Source organism: Oratosquilla oratoria, chromosome 33, assembly GCF_046742065.1.
Source record: "Oratosquilla oratoria isolate Oo_2021 chromosome 33, ASM4674206v1, whole genome shotgun sequence".
Lineage (NCBI taxonomy): Eukaryota > Metazoa > Arthropoda > Malacostraca > Stomatopoda > Squillidae > Oratosquilla > Oratosquilla oratoria.
The window spans coordinates 13,231,575-13,252,483 of NC_134809.1; the positions used below are offsets into that span (position 1 = coordinate 13,231,575).

The 20,909-nt window shown below is 44.9% G+C and overlaps 2 protein-coding genes across 4 annotated transcripts in view; one reads left to right on the forward strand and one right to left on the reverse strand.

Annotated features, from left to right (window-relative positions):
• LOC143017763 (normal mucosa of esophagus-specific gene 1 protein-like) overlaps window positions 1-20,909 on the forward strand; it is a 554,471-nt gene that overhangs the window by 249,439 nt on the left and 284,123 nt on the right. The window lies entirely within an intron of this gene.
• msi (RNA-binding protein musashi) overlaps window positions 1-20,909 on the reverse strand; it is a 93,699-nt gene that overhangs the window by 37,995 nt on the left and 34,795 nt on the right. Inside the window, exon 2 of one of the 2 annotated variants that reach the window (XM_076172630.1) lies at window positions 14,751-14,826. The exons of the other annotated variant lie outside the window; for it this stretch is intronic. The gene's annotated coding sequence lies outside the window, so the exon portion shown is untranslated. The remainder of the gene's footprint in view (window positions 1-14,750; window positions 14,827-20,909) is intronic. 2 annotated transcript variants of the gene reach the window in all.

Below are 20,909 nucleotides of genomic sequence, written 5' to 3' on the forward strand. Positions count from 1 at the left end.
TTATAAGCTTAGTCGAGTTTTTCCTTTATGCAAGACTATTTGACAATTTCAGCTACATATGTTCATATAAGTTATCTCTTTTTGATATAAGAGGGCATAAAAGTGTCGTTTTCTCAGTTACTGCTGGATTAGCGAAAATCTACCCAAACATTTTTGTAATCTCTTATGCGTTCATGATTCTGAAGAGTAACTTATGGGACGTTCCAAGTACACAAGAAGCACCCCCCCCCCCAAAAAAAAAAAAAAAAAAAAGGACTAGGCAGTTTTCCTGCCCAGGGTGACACATTCCAATCCCATATACAACATATGACGACCTGTGCCGGCCTCGGAAGCACAAATTTGCCTTCATCGCCCATTCCTTCCCCGGTTCCACTTCCTCACACCATTCCCACCCAACCCTTTGCCAACCACCCCCTGCGACCCTTGCCGGTGACGCCGCTGGCATCCTCGTGTCGTCACTCTTCTCCTCTTTCTAACTTTCCCAATCACTCACACAAGCCTCACCCTACCCATCCTTGTTCTGTTTTGAGAAAACAGGGACAAGGCATCGGAGATGCTACTGGGAGATGGAGGTTATAGGAAGGAGAATGATATGAAAGATGGGCGAAATAAAGGTGATAATGTTAGTGTGACGATGGTGCTGGGGGTGGAGCATGTATAGGAAAGGATGCGGAGTAACGGATATTACGTCGTCGGTAAGTAGCTCTTCTTTACCGTGGTGAATGATATTTAAAGATGGTAGAAGATAAGAGGGATTACAAGTTAAGAGAGATCAACATACTTCTGAGTAAAAATGTTCCAAAGGGACTGAAGTCCCTAAATATTGTCTGCATCAAACTTGTCACCAATATTCATAACAGAGGAAGAAAATGGAGCGGGATGTGGAGAAGACCGGTTGTGTTGGCAGCGAGATGGTGATGGAACAAGATAAGAAAATAAAATCTGATGCTGCACGACGTTGACGAGGTAGTATTTCTGGCAACAGGTAAACAAGGATACTCAAAACATCATGAGCATAAGCAAAAGGCCGTGAGGTTAGCTTTTACACAAATCTTAATCGTATTTGATTACGGTTACTGGCTTCTCTCTTCTCTGGTGTCTCACCAGCTCCCTTCTCACGTTCTCTCTCTCTCATGTTCTAACAATCGTTTCACACACTAGATTGTCTCACACCTTGTCTTCCACATCACCTTCCCCTGTTCTACTAACATGTGTTCCTTCTTCATCCCCCTCCCCCCGCTCTACCCTTAATCTGTCTTGATCGAAGCCTTGAAATCATTAATCAAACTAAAGCGCCAGTTTTAACAATAGACCTACATACATTCTGCATTTAAGTCGCACAGCCCTTCTAACCATAAACACTGCAAAACAAGTGCACTCCAAACTCAGACGTAGTTGAAAGTCCAGTACGAGAAGAATGGCTCAAGGGGGAGGTTTTGCGACACCAGTCGCTAGTGCAGTAGACCATGCATCTTCGAATGACCTGAACCCGCGTTCGAATCCAATACCAGCGACTTCGAATTCCCCTGAAAGTCTTAACACACAAGGCACTAAGATCATTCTAGCATAAGCTCATCAACATCCTACCTATAACTCGCTTCCAGTACTGCAACTCATCTATGCTAACTTCAAATTAGCTTTGGTGCACAGGCATGATAGCTCCCGTTTCCGACCCTGCTAAATGGAAAAACCATGTACTCGAATGCAAAACAGAGCATAGTTATTCGCCACATCCCACATGTGTTTGCGTTGAGCCTGCCTTTTCTTGTTCCCACTTCTATCGTGGAGAAGGGCCACAAGAACTGGAATACATGTTCATGAACGTATTACAAATATACTAATGAATCTACTCCATCTCCCCCTCAAACACACATACACATCGCACTTGATCCTAGGTCATCTTAACTCACAATGAAATACTAAAGAACACGTGTGGCGGTTTGGAGAGAAATGAGCAGATAAGGAGAGAAGTCATAAGCTAATAAGCGAACAACAAATACAGACATCAGAAGGGTCGTCATGATCGTGAAACAAGAGATGAAAGCCGGCCAACCACGAGGAGGCAATGGGAGGAGGGGAGAGGAGGAGGAGAAAAAGGAGAGGGGGAGTGAGAGGTGGAGATTGAGAGGAGAGGAGAGGTTCGTGGTAATAATGATCATGAAGATGGTGACGACGACGATGGATGATGGCTGAGATGTATGCACGGACGCCAAATAAAGCGGAGGCAAATTGAACAAATTCGTGCAACACATTACCAGTCTATTTTTTCAACCAAAAATCTTCAAACCTCAATTTAGGCATGTTTGTACATTTCCATTATATACACTGAGAGAAGTCTAGTAAGAGGATAAAAGGCAGGATGATGAACAATTTTTTGCAGAACCGCTGTGGCATCTCTCCTAGCTCTGGTCCATCTCGTCCGTCTTCACCCATGATCACGTGACCTGTCGAGCAAGGCTACCCGGTTTTATTCCCGTTTTCTTATCATGAACGTGAGAGGACAGTTGCCCCTGGACACAGTTGTGCCCAAACTATAAAAAATAATAATAATGACTTGTCGACATTTATTGTAATAAAAATACAAAATAAGTTACTACGTGGTGCAGACATGCCACAAGTGTACTATTGTTCTCCATGGATGCTTGGCTATGGTTGATGTGCACACATGTGGCAACTACATTAACAAATTACAGATGCGGCAACACTTGGTTAGTCTGTGTCATGTTGAATGATTGCAATGCAATTTGCTTATTAGTAAGCTGCCCCACATCACACTAATACAACTTTCTCCCTGATGTGGGTCATTCTTAATCTTGCCGTGACAATATTCTAACATAATTAAAATATGACTACAGGTACGCTACTTCGGTGCGAGGAGCTGCTATTCCGTAAACAAAGTAGTACAGGTACAGATGTTAACCATAAATGATTAAGATAGACTTACGTTTGTAAGGAAATTTTATAAGTTGGGGGCTGAAGTTTCGCGATGCATGGGAGGGAATGGGGGCGAACCAAGGAGACCAGAGGTATGTGGACAACGTGGACGGAAAATGGACAGGGATGAATGTGACGATCTCTCCTTCCCTCTATATGTGCATTGCGTTGTGTGTTTGTGTTTGAAAACATGCATGTCCCTGTGCATGTACGAAAATGTCGACGCAGGGTGGCCAAATTGTGAGAAGATGTGTTCGACGATATGAGAGAGGGCGAAGGTGCTGGATGGAGAGGGTGGAGTGCGTTGTAAACTGTATCCGCCACACGGTGTGTCGGCATCCGGTCCCGCGGGCTGGCGGGCACCGGGGAGGAGTGGGGGTGGGCCACGCTGGCCCCTACAAGGTAGGAAGGGAGGAAGAGAGGATGATGACGACGGAGACGGTTTGGTGTGGGCAATTTCTCCATCTTCCATCCATCACAGAGACAACACCCTCACCAATAACACTCCTACTACCAATAAGAACACACCATAACCATTACACAGAACAATAACAAAAACGTTTAACTCATCAAACAACTGGGAAGGTGTAACGGAATGTAGAAAGCTATAGAGTTCTACCGAGCGTCGTCGTGTCAGTCGCAGCGGTCACATGGGCAGCAGCAACAGCAGGCAGCGGGGGTGTGGTTGGGATATCAAGGGCGGACCTCACGCCTTACCCGCAGCTGCCCTGCGGGTGATCAAGACTGCTGAGAGGTCTGGGACTTGACGCAGCTGCACAGGACGACACCGGTACACGAACTACTCTGAACAACACTGACATGTCTCGTACGCTTAAACACACACACAAGCACGTAAGTTCGCTTGTAGGCGCGGTTTTCCATCTAAAATTTTCAAAGTTGAGCCGCATAAAACTGGCATACAACTTCGGCATTAACCTCGGGGGCGGATGATCGTATTTAATGGTTGTGACTCACGAGCAGACCCGTGAAAAGACTATATCCTGGCAGTGGGAACAACAAGGTGAACACCAGGATGGGGACTTTTACACCACCGAACTTTTTTCAGGGGGAACCAACCACCCGATTGCCATCTGACGCTTCGACGGAAAAATGGCGCGCACCTTCCTTCCGATGAATGGCGGGCAGAACGCAGTCGCACTGGCAGCAGCAGCAGCATACATCGCCACGAGCCATACCATTACTTCCACCTTTACGACCACAAAAACATTCCTGAGTAAACACACCGCGCCCTGCCTTGCTATCCTTCCCAACCTTTTCCACCCCTTCACACTCAGTGTCCATTAGTTACGCCGTTACCGTTACATTCTAGCCAGTCTTTCTCCACGAGACCTTAGCAGTCGTCCTTACCTCACCTACACAACTTTCCACCTTCAACCTCTTCCCCAATCGCAATCTTCTTGCTCAAGGGGCCCGTCTTTTACCTGTATCATAAGTACTTAATTAGATGAGAGGCGAGGAGACCAGGGTATTAGTCAAGGCTACTTCAGAGCACGTTTCTCTCCATTCGCTTTGACCGCTCTCCCTTCTCTTGGGTTATGCTATCTCCCTTACTCCCGAGCACCTATCAATCCCCGACCCGGTACATTTTTGTCTCCTCACGAGTACCATGTGCGGAAGAGCTAAGGCGTGCGTACCCCACCTTCCCCTCGAGCGAGACACAAAGCCTCAACCCGCTTCTTGCCCTCGCCCCCGTCCCTGGCCACTCTGAGCCACACCCTCAGGCCGTTCCTGGTATATTCACGGCCACAATGATAGAAAATCCCGGGCCACCTTTCAAGTAAAAATACACCTTCCGAGGCCCCCGCGCCCTGCAGGAGTGCTGTGATCCAGTAGAATTTGAGAGCAAGAGAAAACTACTTTCTCGACGGGACACTCCACTTGCCTCTGGCATTGCCCGTCATCGTACTCCTGGTTGTTATATATACTAGATGTAGCGGAGACGACAGTTGTGATGGAAGATGCTACGAAAACGAACGTGGGTGGGGGAATGGAGGTGATTCATGTACGCTATGGTCCAGCAAAGGCAACGGTAAGCGGAAGGGGAGTGGGAGGGGGAGGAGGAGGAGACGAAGGAGGAGCATGAGATGGTAAGGAAGTAGACGGTTAGGATGTATAAACAAGTACGAGGAACGAAAAAAACGAAAATTAAAAGGCTAAAGGGGGGAGAAAAGAGTGCTGTCGGGAAAATATGTAGGAAATGAGGGCGAATGAAAGATGTTGAAGCTGGAGTGTGATAGATCAGCCATAAGAGGTCAGCTTGGGAGAGGGGGAGCAGATGTGGAAGTAGGGGTGGGGAGGGAAGAGTCCTTGTAAAGGAAGTGGGAGGCTTTGTAGTACACAGGACGTGGTCGTGAACTTAGTGATAGGAGAGGGAAGGTGAATGAAGGGGAGAGGATGATTGTTCTCTGGATGCTGTTGAGTGGAATATCAGGACAATGGGGGCTCTTCTAAGACTTTCTGAGGTTATAAGAGTATAGAATCAATAACCTTAAGCCTCATGCTATCTCCTTCATTTCACTCACATCTTCATCCTCCCCTTTTCCTTCTTCCTGAATATCATCAGCTCACTTCGGTCGACAATTTTTTGACCACGAAATTCCATTAATTTTTGAATACTTACAACTTGTTTGTTTTCTTCAGGGCAGCAGATCTAATAAATCGTAATAAACAGTTTCTCTTTGGGTGAATGGTTTTGATCCCCCGGATATACAAACATTTCAATTCTTATCCTCGGACAAACCTGAATTTCCATTTCGAAATCCTTGCTTCCTCTTCCTGCAACAGCGTGTTATTTTGACTATTACATCTGGAATTACGAACTCGTTGGCGGTGTGTGTGTGTGTGTGTGTGTGTGTGTGTGTGTGTGTGTGTGTGTGTGTGTGTGTTTACGCGCGCGCTCGTGATAAAAGATTTATTTCAGCCGGCCATAGACATGAGTGCCTCTCCTTCCTCTCTCCTACTTCGTCTGATTAGTTTATCATTCTCTTTCTTACCTCCCTAACTACCGCCATAACCATCCAACTTTTGCTCTCCTCCCACACCAATAGCCGGTTTATTTGGTAGTTCCTCTCCCAAACTTTAAACACGTAAACCGCTTAAATTAATCTAAATGAGCTCGGTTATGAGTCTTTGCTATCTTCCTCTGCATCGTCAACCTCAAGCGCAATATTTTTGCGTGCATAATAACAGCTTGCGTTCTTACGCAGCTGGGGACCGAATATGCAAGGTATGATTGCGGGCTCATTATAAAGTTCTCCAACAGTCTTACTAATGGCACAGGTGGGCTGCGTTTCACCCACACCATCACGTGATTCGTCGCCGGTTCCTTGGAAACGAATCCCTTAGGCTACCGAAGATATGATACCCCGCCCCGCCTGTTCTCTCGCTGAAAGGCGCCGTTTCTAACGAAGAAGGAAAGATGTAGGCAACATGTCCCTTTGTCGTTGAGACTTCGTTGCTTAGAAGTGTGTGTGTGTGTGTGTGTGTGTGTGTGTGTGTGTGTGTGTGTGTGTGTGTGTGTGTGTGTGTGTGTGTGTGTGTGTGTGTGTGTGTGTGTGTGTGTGTGTGTGTTTCAAGGGGGGTTATGCTTTCGAATAGCTTTTTATCGAGTGTCAGCTCATTATAATCTAGGGGTGTCATGTCACCGTCTTAGAAGCAAAACATGCCGCATCCTTCCCAACATATTAACCCCCGCTTACTCCTTCGTCACATAAGTGTCACTTCACTTAATGTAATGCTCATATCTAACCCCCAGTTGCCAGCTGTCTACTCCCACTATCGCGGCAAGCACTGTCAGCTGCTACCCACTCCACCTCCCTGTTCCGCTATCTAAGCCTGACTGTCAGCTGTCAGTTGGGTTTGGGCTTTGCGTGTGTGGTGTCAAGGAACGATATTAACCTACCCTGCCTGCCGCGGCAACGGGGGGGGAATGGGAGGGTGAGGGGGTAACGGGCGCCGTCGCCCAACCGTCTTGGCATTACCTACGCACAGATCCGAAAAAAAAGAAGAGCAGAATTTAATCCAAAGTTAATGCAAACAAACATTTCACTGGTGCTGACATCTTCGGCTTTCAATATCCACGCTTATTCCATCCCCACTTCTTTCGTGAGAGCTATGCATCCCATAACCGCGAATCTAATTCACTGGAGGCAATATCTATCACCGGGCTTGTGTAGCACTTCTACCTGCATATACTTCGTGTCTTGGCTCAAGCGCCCTACACACAAACACACACTGACGCTATTTTTACGATGTGCACATTTTGATTCGGATAGGGCCCGCGCCGTATTGCAGCTGGGGCGCACGGCAGATGCATGGTTCCGAAGTTTTTTGAGATCATCTCACCCTTCCTAACCTTCTCAAAAAAAAAAAAAAAAAAAAAAAAAAAAAAAAAAACTTGGCCATCTGAACAGCTTTAGCGTTCCACCTCGCAAACACACTTTCCCTAACACAAACACAACCATGGAGTTCATATAGCTGGAACCCAACTGGCCTTTCTTCCTCCTCCTCCAGTCCGTTTTCCAGGACTCGTGAGCGCATTTCCATATCCCTGAGGGGAACTGCTACCTCAACCGAGAACACCCACCGCTTCCCTTCCTTGTCGTCATCACTCCCTCCCCCTTCGATCCATCGCTCCCCACTTCCCTACCCAACGCTCCACATCCATGGATCGATAGTCTCACAGAGACCGGAAGGTCTGGCAGAGGGACATGGGACCTTTGCCAGTCCACTGAAATTTCCGAAAGACTCAAGGCACATAAAGCTATTAGTAAAGGCCTGATTTATCTAATTTCTGAAGTTGTTTCGATCGTGGTTATAAACAGATTACAGGGTCCATGTTTCAATGGACAGGGGACCAAGGCTCCAGGAACGAAATATCAAGATCATAGCCACAGTCGTCTCTCTTACATTTCCTATCACTACGCACCGCATACCGAGAAATCATCCCATTTCCGATAACCCCTTCTAATCAAACTCGCACTCAAACAAACCTAAAGCCAACTTTGATTTATCTATTACATCGCGTTTATTGGTAAGGAAAGATCTAATCAGCTTCATTGGACTAACACTGTGCACTCTCCCTCCCTCACATGTTCGTGTGTGTGTGTGTGTGTGTGTGTGTGTGTGTGTGTGTGTGTGTGTGTGTGTGTGTGTGTGTGTGTGTGTGTGTGTGTGTGTGTGTGTGTGTGTGTGTGTGTGTGTGTGTGATTCACCATGGCCTTTGTTCACATGCTGGAGTCGTGATCGATAGCTATTATCCTCCCGGATGGGAGATCAAAGCTCATATATATGATCGATCTATGGGTAATGCTGTGACCTTACACACACACACATATCAAACTTCCCGCCCACGAGAGTTGGAGTAACGGCTCGCAGTGTGTGTGTGTGTGTGCGTGTGTGTGCGCGCGCAAAGGATAGTTCCCTAGGAATTGCATCATCCAAGCACCATATTAAAATAACCAGGAGGTTGGCTAGAAGTGATTTTAAGTTTATGGTTGTCCACTGTAGCAATTTAACTTGGATGAAATTAAGACACTGAGACGAGAGAGAGAGAGAGAGAGAGAGAGAGAGAGAGAGAGAGAGAGAGAGAGAGAGAGAGAGAGAGAGAGAGAGAGAGAGAGAGAGAGAGAGAGAGTTGGCGAGTCCACACGTTGAGGTAAACTCCAGGTGTTTATCATACGCAAGCCGCCACATAATTTAACTGCGACTACACCAATATCAAGACACGGGAGGAACAGCAGGAACGATCACCTTTACCTAACATGCTCGGTCGCCATTACGCTAACGACATCGATTCTGACCCCTTCCTTTTGGCTTGGTGCATTTAACCCTTCCCCTTCATTTGTATGTATATGTATATGTATATGAATATGAATATATATATTATATTTATATATATATATATATATATATATATATATATCTATATATATATATATATTATGGTTCCGCACGATATAAATTTCGATCACGACGAGAGAAAATATGAAATACAGCCATTTATAACCTCGCTAAGTGTAGCATAATATTACAGAATACTAAAACTTTAGTCATTATACATTTATCCACAACCATATAATATCTTTACCACCCGTGGGTACATTTATCTAAAGAAACAGCAGGTGAGAATGGAGCATTTAATGATACGACATTTCACTTGTGCTTTGTCAAGTAACAAGTGAAACGTTGTACTAACAAAAGTTCACACACAATGTGGTTTTGATAAGACTTGTCCACAACTGCCAATTTCATACATTTTCCTCGGTCGATAACACTATTTTAACGAGAACTTCCGTTCTTTCGAGGCAGAACCGACGCCAGCCGCGCCAGTAGTTCAAAAATTATGTTTAACTTGGTTCCCTGGTCGAATTCATAGCTTAGCCAATGAACGCGAGCACCGCCTAGGAGAAACAGTCTACCCCGTTTTCTATCTCCACAAGCCTGCCTCCTACCGTGAACATGACTGCAGTCTACACAAATCCATTCCATGGCGTCCCTCTAAATGCCTATCCACTAATCAGCAGTACACACTCACCTAAACACATTTATCTACAACCACACCGCAAACATATAATTGTACAATAATAAATCCAAACTTTTAGGCATGTGCGACCGTTAATGAAGCAAGAAAATTGTGTGAACGCACACATGCATTAAAACAGCCCAGGTGCACTATTCCAATCTCCCTAATTCTTTTACTTATTTATTTACCTTTTTTGGGGGGAGGGGACTAAATGAACCCACCAGTGGTACCCTTCCAGGTATGATACAACGGGAGGGCAGACACGCACGTACACAATTTATTTAATGAAAAAATATGTATATATTTAGATGGTAAACACCTTCACTCAAAGGGTAGCTATGCACGTTCCGTTTTTCGTTCCTGGTCACGGCTTTTGTATTAGATAATCACACTTATTGCCAGCTACTAAAGAGCGCATATTTCGTGGTGTGATGTCGTTTACCGAACCCAAGCAACAACGTACTTGCACACCGAAAGCAAATCAAAACAAGCGGCTGCATTCACCCACAACTCCGCACCTTGAACCGACGGGCGCACAGCATCCTCCCGTTTCATGTGATGTGGTTCCCGCCCAGATTAAGGCTACACTCACGACGTAGACGAAGTGCATACCAAATGGCAGACAGGAGAGTTCATACTTCCCCCTAAATAAGCAGCGCTTTCTCCCCCTTCGCCGCACATTCCACACCAAACTCCTCCCCCCCTCCCTCTACTCCAAGTCCCACTGCCCTCCCTGTACCATTTCCAATATCAGTCCCCCTTCTCTCCCTTCCCCTAACCACCACATCTCCCCCTCCACTTCTACTACCCTCGGCTCTCCCTTTGCACTAGCGACAGCCACAGAGGACGAAATTCAGTTAGTAATTGGGAGCATTTCCGCCCTTACGGGCAAGAGACAAATCCCGCAGGAACCGAACGCAGATGTCTCTGGGAAGCCACACGACTGCAGGAAAAGACGGCAGACACAACGAAGCACACACACACAAAACATATATAGATATGTGAGCCGTGTCTGCCACACGTATGCACACAACATATATATATGTACGTGTATGTGTGAGCCGTCTCTCTCTCTATCATAGAGAGAGAGAGGGGGGGTCGTTATGGGTCAAACTGTGGAGGGAAAGTGTCAAGTAAGAGAAAAATAGAATAAAATAAATAAAATGCAAACAACACATACGCAGCAGAAACTGCGTGGTACGAGGGTACGTAGAGGTGGTCGTGTACGTTGGCATGTATCTTATAGAGGAACAGAATCGGGTAACGTCGCAGCAAAATACCTACAACCACCCAGCTGTACTCATTATGAGAAAAAATATTAGCAATCAATGCTGTATTTGCATAAATTCCTCATTAACCCCGTCCTACACACACTCACACAAATATCCCTTGGGAATCCTGACAATTAGTTCTAGGGTAGCCAAAACGCAAAATGATGTCCGACAACAAAAATAAAAATAACGTTTTCGATTATAGCAATCTGAATAAAAAAAAAAAGCTGTTTATGGTGGATCAGTCTATCTGTTGTAATAGCGCACTGTAAAAAATGTATGAAAAGCACAGGTAAAGGATTCAGGATTCTCTGACTGCCTGACTCCCACCTACTTGGCCTGATCCTGAAAATATCACCCCCACACCCACAACAAAAATTCGTTGCCAATAACAACTATCTTTCACATTCCAAACTCACCCACGACGAATAAAATTCTTATATACAGTATAAACACACAAATACTATGGATAAACAATTTATCCATTTCGGCGACCAGCCGTTATGAATTCCCCCTTTCTCAATCCTGCAACGTCCTCACTGCAGAGCCGGAATAGGCACACAGTCCTGAACAGGTTGAATGGACAACGCCGGTTGCTGGAATTAACGCCAGTTACTTTGAATGACGTCTCACTACAATAGCAGCATTTACTCGACACATGTGGAACGCCAATTCGCACCGATCTGGTCAGGAACGAAGTCCCTGGTATCTGATACCTCACAAGATAGCACGCGTGTCTTCATCTTTATTGTGTCGGTGCAAAATATCATAACGATTACCTGTAACAAGATTTTATGTCCGTTGGTACTTGCTCGGCACATGTGGAAAGCAAATTCGCGCCAATCTGGACAGAAATGAAGCCCCTGCCTTCATCTTTATTGTGTCGATGCATAATATCATCATGATTACCCGCATCAAGATTTTACGCCCGTTGCTACTAAGTTATAAAAGGCAAATCGCCTTGCTGCGAAAGGATGACGGGGTTATGGGGTGGGGGTCGTGATAAAACGGAATGGCTGCATCCAAGGTGTGTTTACAAGGCTTGGCAAGGGCGAGTGAAGATCGTGTTTACTGCAAGGGAGGGAACAGCGATCTGGAGCCACCGGCAGGTTACGTGAGGGGAAGGGGTTAACGGCAGACAGGAAGCAAGATGAATGTTTGTATCCTTTGCGTCTGCCAATCACACACTATTTATAGCCCATCTCGGGGCTGCATCTGGCGCGCCGCCGGAGGGCACGGTGCGCTAAGGATTGCCAGCACGGCGGGCGGCGAGAGCAAAACGTTTAGAAAAATACAAGGCGAGACGGAAACATTCAGCGACGGAAAGGAGGGTAAGAACTGGTGTAGATGCAAAACTGAGTCAACTTCTTAGGACTGATTGAACAGTCACGTGAGTATTCTAATGTCTGTTATTAGTCACCCTTATTTAAATGAATAAGACAAATCACGCTCACTTTTCAAAATCTTAAATCGATTAACGGACCCCCGTCCGAACGTCCGACACATCATAAACAAACGAGCGCGCAGGCACGCACACAGAAACATAAATTACATTATAATTTAGGTAACACACACACACACACACACACACACACACATATATATATATATATATATATATATATATATATATATATATATATATATATATATATATATATATATATATATATATATATACACACACGAAAAATCATACTTCTTGCAACCCAGACCGACGCGCTCCCTGCTCCATATTACTGAGAGATGGAAGCCAACTGGCAAACGCGAATTCACGGTGCGTCATCACCTCTCCTGGACGGGCCGGGCGGCTCCAATTAACCAGATGGGGCGCACGACAATCCCTCGGTGCCGGATGACATGCAGAACACGCTGTCAATACCTCCAGCGGCCCAAACATATCCGCCCTCCCAATATGTGTACAGCATTTCTACAGACGTGATTACTATCAACACCCTGTCCATAACTAGCATTTCTACTGATATATTCACAACAACGACGACGCTTAACTAGAACTACTTCAAATCACGAACCCTCAGCCCTAGCATATTTCCTTTCACCTCTTCTATTCAATTCCACAGGCATAGACGCAATAACGACAACCCTTAATACAACCATAAACGCCTGAAAATCACAACATCCCATCGCTCCTCTCCCTCAGCACCGTTTCCTTCTCTCCCATCACACTACTCGACAAGGAGCGAGGACTCATTAGGACGTCGGAGGCAAATCCTGCAGGATACTGAGAATGGCAATCTGCCTTAATCAAAGACAAGGCGAGCATCTCATATTGTTCCAAGGCTGACAATATGGTAGTGGGAGTGGGTGGGGGTACAACGAGATAGGTTGAATAGGGGAACATCGTGTGTGTGTGTGTGTGTGTGTGTGTGTGTGTGTGTGTGTGTGTGTGTGTGTGTGTGTGTGTGTGAGAGAGAGAGGGGGAGGAGGTAGGTAGGGAGGGAGGGAAGAGAGAGAGCGCGAAGGGTAGAAATAAGGCCATTGGACAAGTGAAAGTTACGAGCTACAGAGTAAGTGAAGAAAGCTTGACTCAGGGTGGTCTGTGGAGGGCGCTGTCGGATTAGTCACAAAGGAGGAGCGCTGAACGATCCATATTAGAAAAGGAAAGGAAGAAGACGTTGGTCGTCGGGGAGTGGAAGCGTACTCGTCGCAATCACATTCTGAGGAGCACACAATGGCGCGATCCAAGGAAAATGCCTCCCCAGAGGCAAAAATTTGAAAGACTGGGATGTTAAACGTGACACATCTAGTAGATGAAATGTTTTTCACATTTCTTTTCTACAAGGGTCACCGAATCAACATACTTCGCGTTACCCTACCACATAGAAAACATGGTCATGCATGTACTACTTCCCACGTGAGAAATAACGTTGTTATATCTTATGTTAAACATATAATATCCCAAGTCAACCGATATGACGTAATGTCGTGCAATCATTCGACGCCTCCGACCCAACACAGGTAGCATTGATTAAATATATAACACAATCTTAAATCTTTACAAGAAAACGTACAAATACCGATAAGAAAAACTGCATATTCGGGTACTTATATCTAAACTCGCCTACCAGATTCAAAACCAAACCTAACCTCTCATTCCCTTGATGGTCCTTTTTAACCTCACCTTTACTCTTTCCGCTGAATAGTGTGCCAAACCTCGTTCAGACACTTACGACTTAGGCCCTTCACCCCTCTCCCCAGCTCCCCTTCCACTGTCATCCTCCCTTTACCTCTACAATTTCATTATTTCTACTGGTTCTTCGTTCGTTCTTGTTGTCATCATTCTAGTCTAGTATAAGAAGGAATTCTAAACGAAATACAAACAGATATTCCCGGAGTTCACATTAGGGGGTTCAACTCTTGTCATTGTTCATATTTCTTCCATATAATGCTACACTGGTTTATATTTCCTACAACTGTTGGGGCATATTTCCATGCTGCAGTTTACGGGAAGGCAACTGATATGCTGGAGAAAAATAATTTTCATCCAGCACATCTAATAACATTCTACGTAAACTGTTCGAGAAAAGAAAATGGTTTGCCATAGTGATTTTACAACGGAAAAGGTTCTGAAGGTGGGCGTTACCGCCGATTAACTGGAGGTTGGAGGAAAAACAGTCCAGTGTGATAACACCTTTAAAGGTATACACAAACCTCTCCCCAATTCTCACAAACAGGAATCCTCTCATCTCGCCAACAATCCCAAGCCTAGGCCACTCGTGGCACACCAGACAAGCCCCCGTTTTCATTAACTCCAGGCAGTCTTAATTGGTTACTGCTCATGCATTGTAGGGACGATTACTCAGCCACTGTTACCACTAACTCGTACTTCCATTATCACAGTTACTCGTTACTCCTGATTACTTGCATAACCATGCCGGTAATAATAAAGCAACGTTGCAAATTGCTGTCGTTGCACGATTTTCAGGGTGAATACTTTTAAGAAAACGGACTTTCATGTCCAGCAGAGGTCCATTGCATACCAATTTGTCGCTAAGTTGGGAGAAGGTGGGAGATTTTGCTGTCCAACTTGCCCTCCTGCACACACACTGCAATTACCTGCAAGGCGAGAGATGAATGTGGTTAGCTTAAATGTTCGATATAGCGTGCTTATTGTAAATGTGATCGATGCATAGCACAGTTCGTGCGTGCGTTTGAATATCAAAGAGATAGGTGAGGTTGAACGGGGGATGGGGAGGGAGGGAGGGAGGGAGGGAGGGAGGGAGGGAGAGAGAGAGAGAGAGAGAGAGAGAGAGAGAGAGAGAGAGAGAGAGAGAGAGAGAGAGAGAGAGAGAGAGAGAGAGAGAGAGGATAGAAAAGAATTGGCTAGGATAAGGGAGATAAAGGTTAAGAGAAAAGAGAAAGGAGAGAAATAAAGAGAAGAAACGACAAGATAAACCCATTGCGTCCCTTCATATGAATGTGTGGGTATGTTGGGGAAGGTCAACAATCAAATTACTTCACTAAGATCTAATTATCTCCATTTGAATCGTTAGGCGAAGCGTGGTCGCCACATGGCCCCTAACAGGACGAGCCGTTCTCCCACAATGCAAGCGAGACCGATGCAGCAGAGGGAGCACAACACAAAACAATTCATGTTTACATTTATTTCATGCCTCGAGGACACACACACACACACAGATACTAAATATACATATATTCTGTGTCTATTATGTTTCACGGGGCAAAGTTTATATCTTAGCACCTCCCTTCTTTTGCAACCTTTGTTAAAACATACAAGTAAATGTTTTGATGTTTATATACGTTAAGTGTGCAGATCACCCTTCTCGAAGATTAAGATGCCACCCGCTCGAAAGATATCTGGAACTTAGTAAATTATATGAAATCATTCTTCAGTACTTTGATACTGTATGTTCTGCTACAACCACACCCATATATATTGAGTGCCTGTAGCTTGTGTGTGTGTGTGTGTGTGTGTGTGTGTGTGTGTGTGTGTGTGTGTGTGTGTGTGTGTGTGTGCGCGCGCGCGCGTATGCTTGTGTAACACAAGCATTCTCATCCTACATAGTGAAGTGGAGAATATTTTGTCTTGACCCTAAATCAAGAATATATGCGCACGCACACACACACACACACACACACACACGTGCACACACACACACACACACGTACACAGACACTTTTCCCGGCAAGTTTGGCAAAAATTACCACACATCTAAATCATGGACACACAGGCACAAAACGCTCGCGCGTATATACAAGCACACCTTCACCTGGGGAGTAATTAGTTCCAAAACAAGGAGCCACTTTTCCCCAACCCAACTTTCTGATACAACGTGAAAAACAGGTAATTGCAAAACCACTCCAGGTTTGTCGAAGGGTTGGGGAGAGGAGAGGGGGAAGATATTGTTGGTGCTTCTCGTTAAAGCCTTGCCCCCCCCCCAACACTTCATACCGGTCAAATTCTCAATTGCTGTGAATTCGAATAGTTCAAATATTTCGTTTGCAATATTATCGAATTCCCTTAGACCATTTCAACAATGTGTCAAACAATAATATAGATTTAACTTCTCTAAATTCGTCATTCAGCTCCACAATAAGTATTTTCTATTCAAACGTACTCAACGGCTGAGGAGAATTGGCCCAATGCAAGGCTGCTGATCGGTATGCTTCAGTGCGGAATAAATCTGGTTGGTGGTAACCAAGATCAAGAAAATATACCACCAGGTATAGTTGGTATAATTGAAACTGGCTGCAAGCGTGCCGGCCGAACCACCTTGTACAACTCACTGTTACTGCGGGTTACATATTCCCCACGACCTCTCAATCTCAGTTTCTTTCACTGCCAAGTAATTCAACAAACCACTCTTCATTTCCACCCACCCCTTCCTTTTTATCTTTGCCTATGATCTTCAATCATAAAATTTAGAATATCTTGGTAGTTATCGTTAGATTGAATATCCCAAAGCCTTAATAAACAGTATCTGGCGCGTTCTCAGGTAAATTCTTTCTTGAACTCGGGGTCAACAGATACTAACATGAAGACTCTGACGCAAATTTTGAATTCCGAACCCGTAGACTTATTCCGAACTCAACGGGAAGGGCCAGCCACGTTTCGTTGACACAGCAATTTACCGTAGAGACTGACCACTTTCCCTCTCACTGGTACGGTACAATGAACCCTAAAGTGCTTCATCGCAAGGGTAACACGTTTCAGGGTTATACCCTCTCTTATCGGAGAAGATACCTGCGCTTCGTCGTCGATATTTCATCCTTACGAGCAATCCCGCTAAAGAAATAGATAATCAGGTCAATTATTGACCACCATAATGCATCTTGTAACATAAAATCATCCCAACTTGCAAAGACTGGAATGTTTATGACGTTCGTAATAAGCCTTACCACCCAGGAACGGATCCAACGATATGACGTCATCACAGGGAAACGTGTGTGCGCGATTGCTCTTCAAGGAAGCCTCGGGGACTAGGCGGAGAGTCAGCCCAGGCAACCAGATAGATCGATGGGGTGGCCAGGTATCTTAATTAGGGAGCAGCAGCTACAGGCCCCCGACAGAAGGTGCTACCATGAAAGAGTATATAAACTGGAAAGTTCATGTGGACGATACCCACAACCTCACCGACATCGCTGTGCAAATAACGGCTACGTGCAACAAAGGTTTCATAAACTTGGTTTACCTCAGTTCGACGCTTGGTTGCCCTGTTCCATCCATACGGGAACTGACCCTGAGCTACTCGACCGGAAGATGAGGTTTATAGACCTTTTCCAAACCATCATACCACTAAAGTTAACATGGTGGGCTCAAAATTGTGGAGTGCGCTGGGAGAATAGAGGAAGAAAGGGATGCTGCTATGGTAGGTGAATAGTAACAAGATGCAAGAGAAAATCAAATATTGATATAAGACGATGGTTATTGAATAACCACATCTGACATGATTATATCTTCTTCTTCTTTTTTTTTTTTTTGGGGGGGGGGGGAAGGTAACGAAAAACAAACATTCACACCTGACTCACAGCAGTGAAGACCTAGCCAATGTTAATGAATAAACGACTTCATGACATGTAAACTTCCTCAGAAGGGATTTTAAGATTCTGTTTGTATAATTACAGTTGGGTATAATACGATGTAAAATGCAAAGATAATTTCCTACTGTACATTCTACCGTAAATGGAAATAAGATTAATTTTATTCCAATCGTCTTTTTTAAGCCACAGAAAACTACAAATTTCATTATATTATCTGTATGGCCTATTGTAGGATTTGTTTTCTTAATGAGCTTAAATTACCCATTCAAGGACTGGAACCTTGTGTTATATAATTACTAATGTTACCAAGCAGACGCGTTTCCACACACCTAGCCCAGTGAATAAATAAAATGTGAGGTGCGTGACTAGGTGTTTCAGTAGTCTCTCAGCATCGAGGAGTAATATGTTCTACGCTGCTACTAGAAGGTCTATGCGGATAGGCGACATCGCTCTCCCACTCCCCCTCTTCTCCTTCCCTCCACCGTCTCTTGTGCAGTGTAGTAGCAGCAGCGTCCCCAACGACATAGCATGCCAGCTAGCGGCGCACCATGGAACCATGGCAGGCCAGCCTCCATTTCCATTTTCTGGTCAATTATAAAAGACAACAAGCAGTAGCCGTCATTTGCATATTTACAAAAGACGGTTTGTTTACTGAAAAATGACGGAGGGATTGGAATGACGAGGCGAGGGAGATGCAATCCCTGAACTTCAACCGGTGCATTCTCTCAACTTTTCCCCACCAATAACGGTGTTCGCGTTAGTACACTCGCACGCACCGAAGAGCATGTGCGTTCAAGTGCGCGCTAGAGACTGCATTTAATATTCCTTTTTCCCTCCCATAATCCCCTTCTTCCACCTGGATAATGGATATATATATATAATAATAATAAAAACAGTATCCTCTCAAAACTCCCAATGCAAACTCCAAGAGCACCTGTGAAACTCGGGAAAAAATTGCGAATTTCCAAAACCACTATGAAGCGCCGGGGCGGTGTCCGAAGGTATGGGTGATACGATGGGATTGAGACATTGGAGCATGCATCCTATACCTTGCAAAAATGGGTGTTGTGGAACGAATGAGAGCGAAGTGAAGTGATAAAATATGGAGAGCGAGGCTTAAAAAAATATGTCCGCATCAGATATGAGAAATGCAGGGGGCAAGATGGGTGAATGAGATGGTGGAAGAGAGAGAGAAAGAAAAGGGGAGGAACATGTGAAAAGAGGCCGACATACACTGCAAGCGAAGGTAAACAGCAATAGAGTAACCAGCAACTTAGGCACATGAAAAGATGGCAGACACTTCCTTTCACTGGAACCTACGCGAGTGCATTGGGGGAGGTGTAAGAGAGAGATGCAAATAGGACCAGCATGATGGTTCCTCCCTCTTTTCATCAACTTTCCGACTCTAGACACTACGAAGAGCACCAGGAAATGTAACTGGGAACATTCGAGTATTTTCTGCAGGGCATACACATTCATACATACATCCATACACACACACACACACTGAATGGTCCCCAGTACACATATAATCTTTTTCAACCACATTAATTGTTCACTTGCTACGTCTGAGCTGGGTTCGAGTCCTTGGCTTCACTACGTATCAGTTTCCGTCGAGCTCCTTGCCAGTCTCGATCGTGATGACATGGAATTAAACTGAAAAATTAATGTGGTTGAAAAAGATTACAAACACACCCACTAATGCGTGTTGTCAGATATGTCAGATAGAACTTTCTCAGTGGTGCATTTGTTTTTATTCCCTCTTCTGTTATACACCAAAGACTGCGAAAGCTCTCCTTGATCCACCTCAAATGCATGGCACGTTGCCCCCGACCGACCGATCCATCTCGCCCCCTCGTCATCACTGTCGCTCCACGCTCGACTGCCTTCTGCCATCCTTACTCTATTTCTCCCTTCTCCGCTTCTACCCTTCACAATAACTACGCCTTTAATACCATTTGTAGTCCTAATTTCCTTGTTATATCTTTCACGGTTATCGCTCCTACCAGTGCTGAATTCCAGTTCTTCCTACTTTTTTTTCACCCTTGCCCTCCCATCTCCGTTTCTACCCTTCACAATAACTACGCCTTTACATTTGTAGTTCTAATTTCCTTCTGTTATATCTTTCACGGTTATCGCTCCTACCAGTACTGAATTCCAGTTCTTCTCAACATTTTTTCTCATCCCTGCCCTCCCTTGATGTCCAATCAAAAATTTATTTCAGAAAGGACTTCCACTGTGTAAGCCCTCTGCTGCCTCACCTCCATTTGTCCCAGCCATCTTCCATACTCTCACAAATACTCTTACACATATTACACACCTTTAGTTTGTTCGCCAAATAAATAGCCAAGCAGCAATTTTTTTTGTTAAATTCCCTTACTTTCAAACATTCTGCTTGGCCTTCTTTCATCCGAAATGCTAGCTCCCCCTCCACTTTCCGAGTCCCTCCAACACCTAATGTCTATTGTCTATGCACATCCCATTTCTCCTTTTCAACCCTTATTATCTAGCCATGGTTTCCACCAGGTTATCCTATTCATCTACATGTCGAGGCTACAGAGGACCCTTCAGGTTTCTTTCAACTCCCTACAACTTGACACTACCAATTCAGAATTACGACCCCCAATTATATATGCTCAGTTTTCACAATATGTTCTCTTCCCCTACCCACACCCTAAATTAACATTAGCCTCACTATTTCCTACTTTCTAACTCACGAAACCCCTCCCTGATTATGAGCAACTGCTCACAATCGACCAAGACAGGCCTCTACTCATATGATCATCGTTATCGCTACGTCCAAACGCCCACTGGTATCATCACGCCTCTGGAATAACATCCTTCTTATCATACCTCTTGAGAGAAATACCTTACAATTTCCCAACACAACTTCCTTATCTGATCTGAACTTTCAGAAGTCGTGGACCGAATTCGGAAGTGTAGTACATGTGCACAAGCCCACCGTGGCCCTGCAGGGAGCATATCTGAACCTTCAGAAGTCGTGGACCGAATTCGGAAGTGTAGTACATGTGCACAAGCCCACCGTGGCCCTGCAGGGAGCATATTATCTTCTCCTCTCCCAAGCCAGCGGGTGAGTTCCAGGTCCCTCATTTGCCCTGAGAACAATGTCTCTTCGT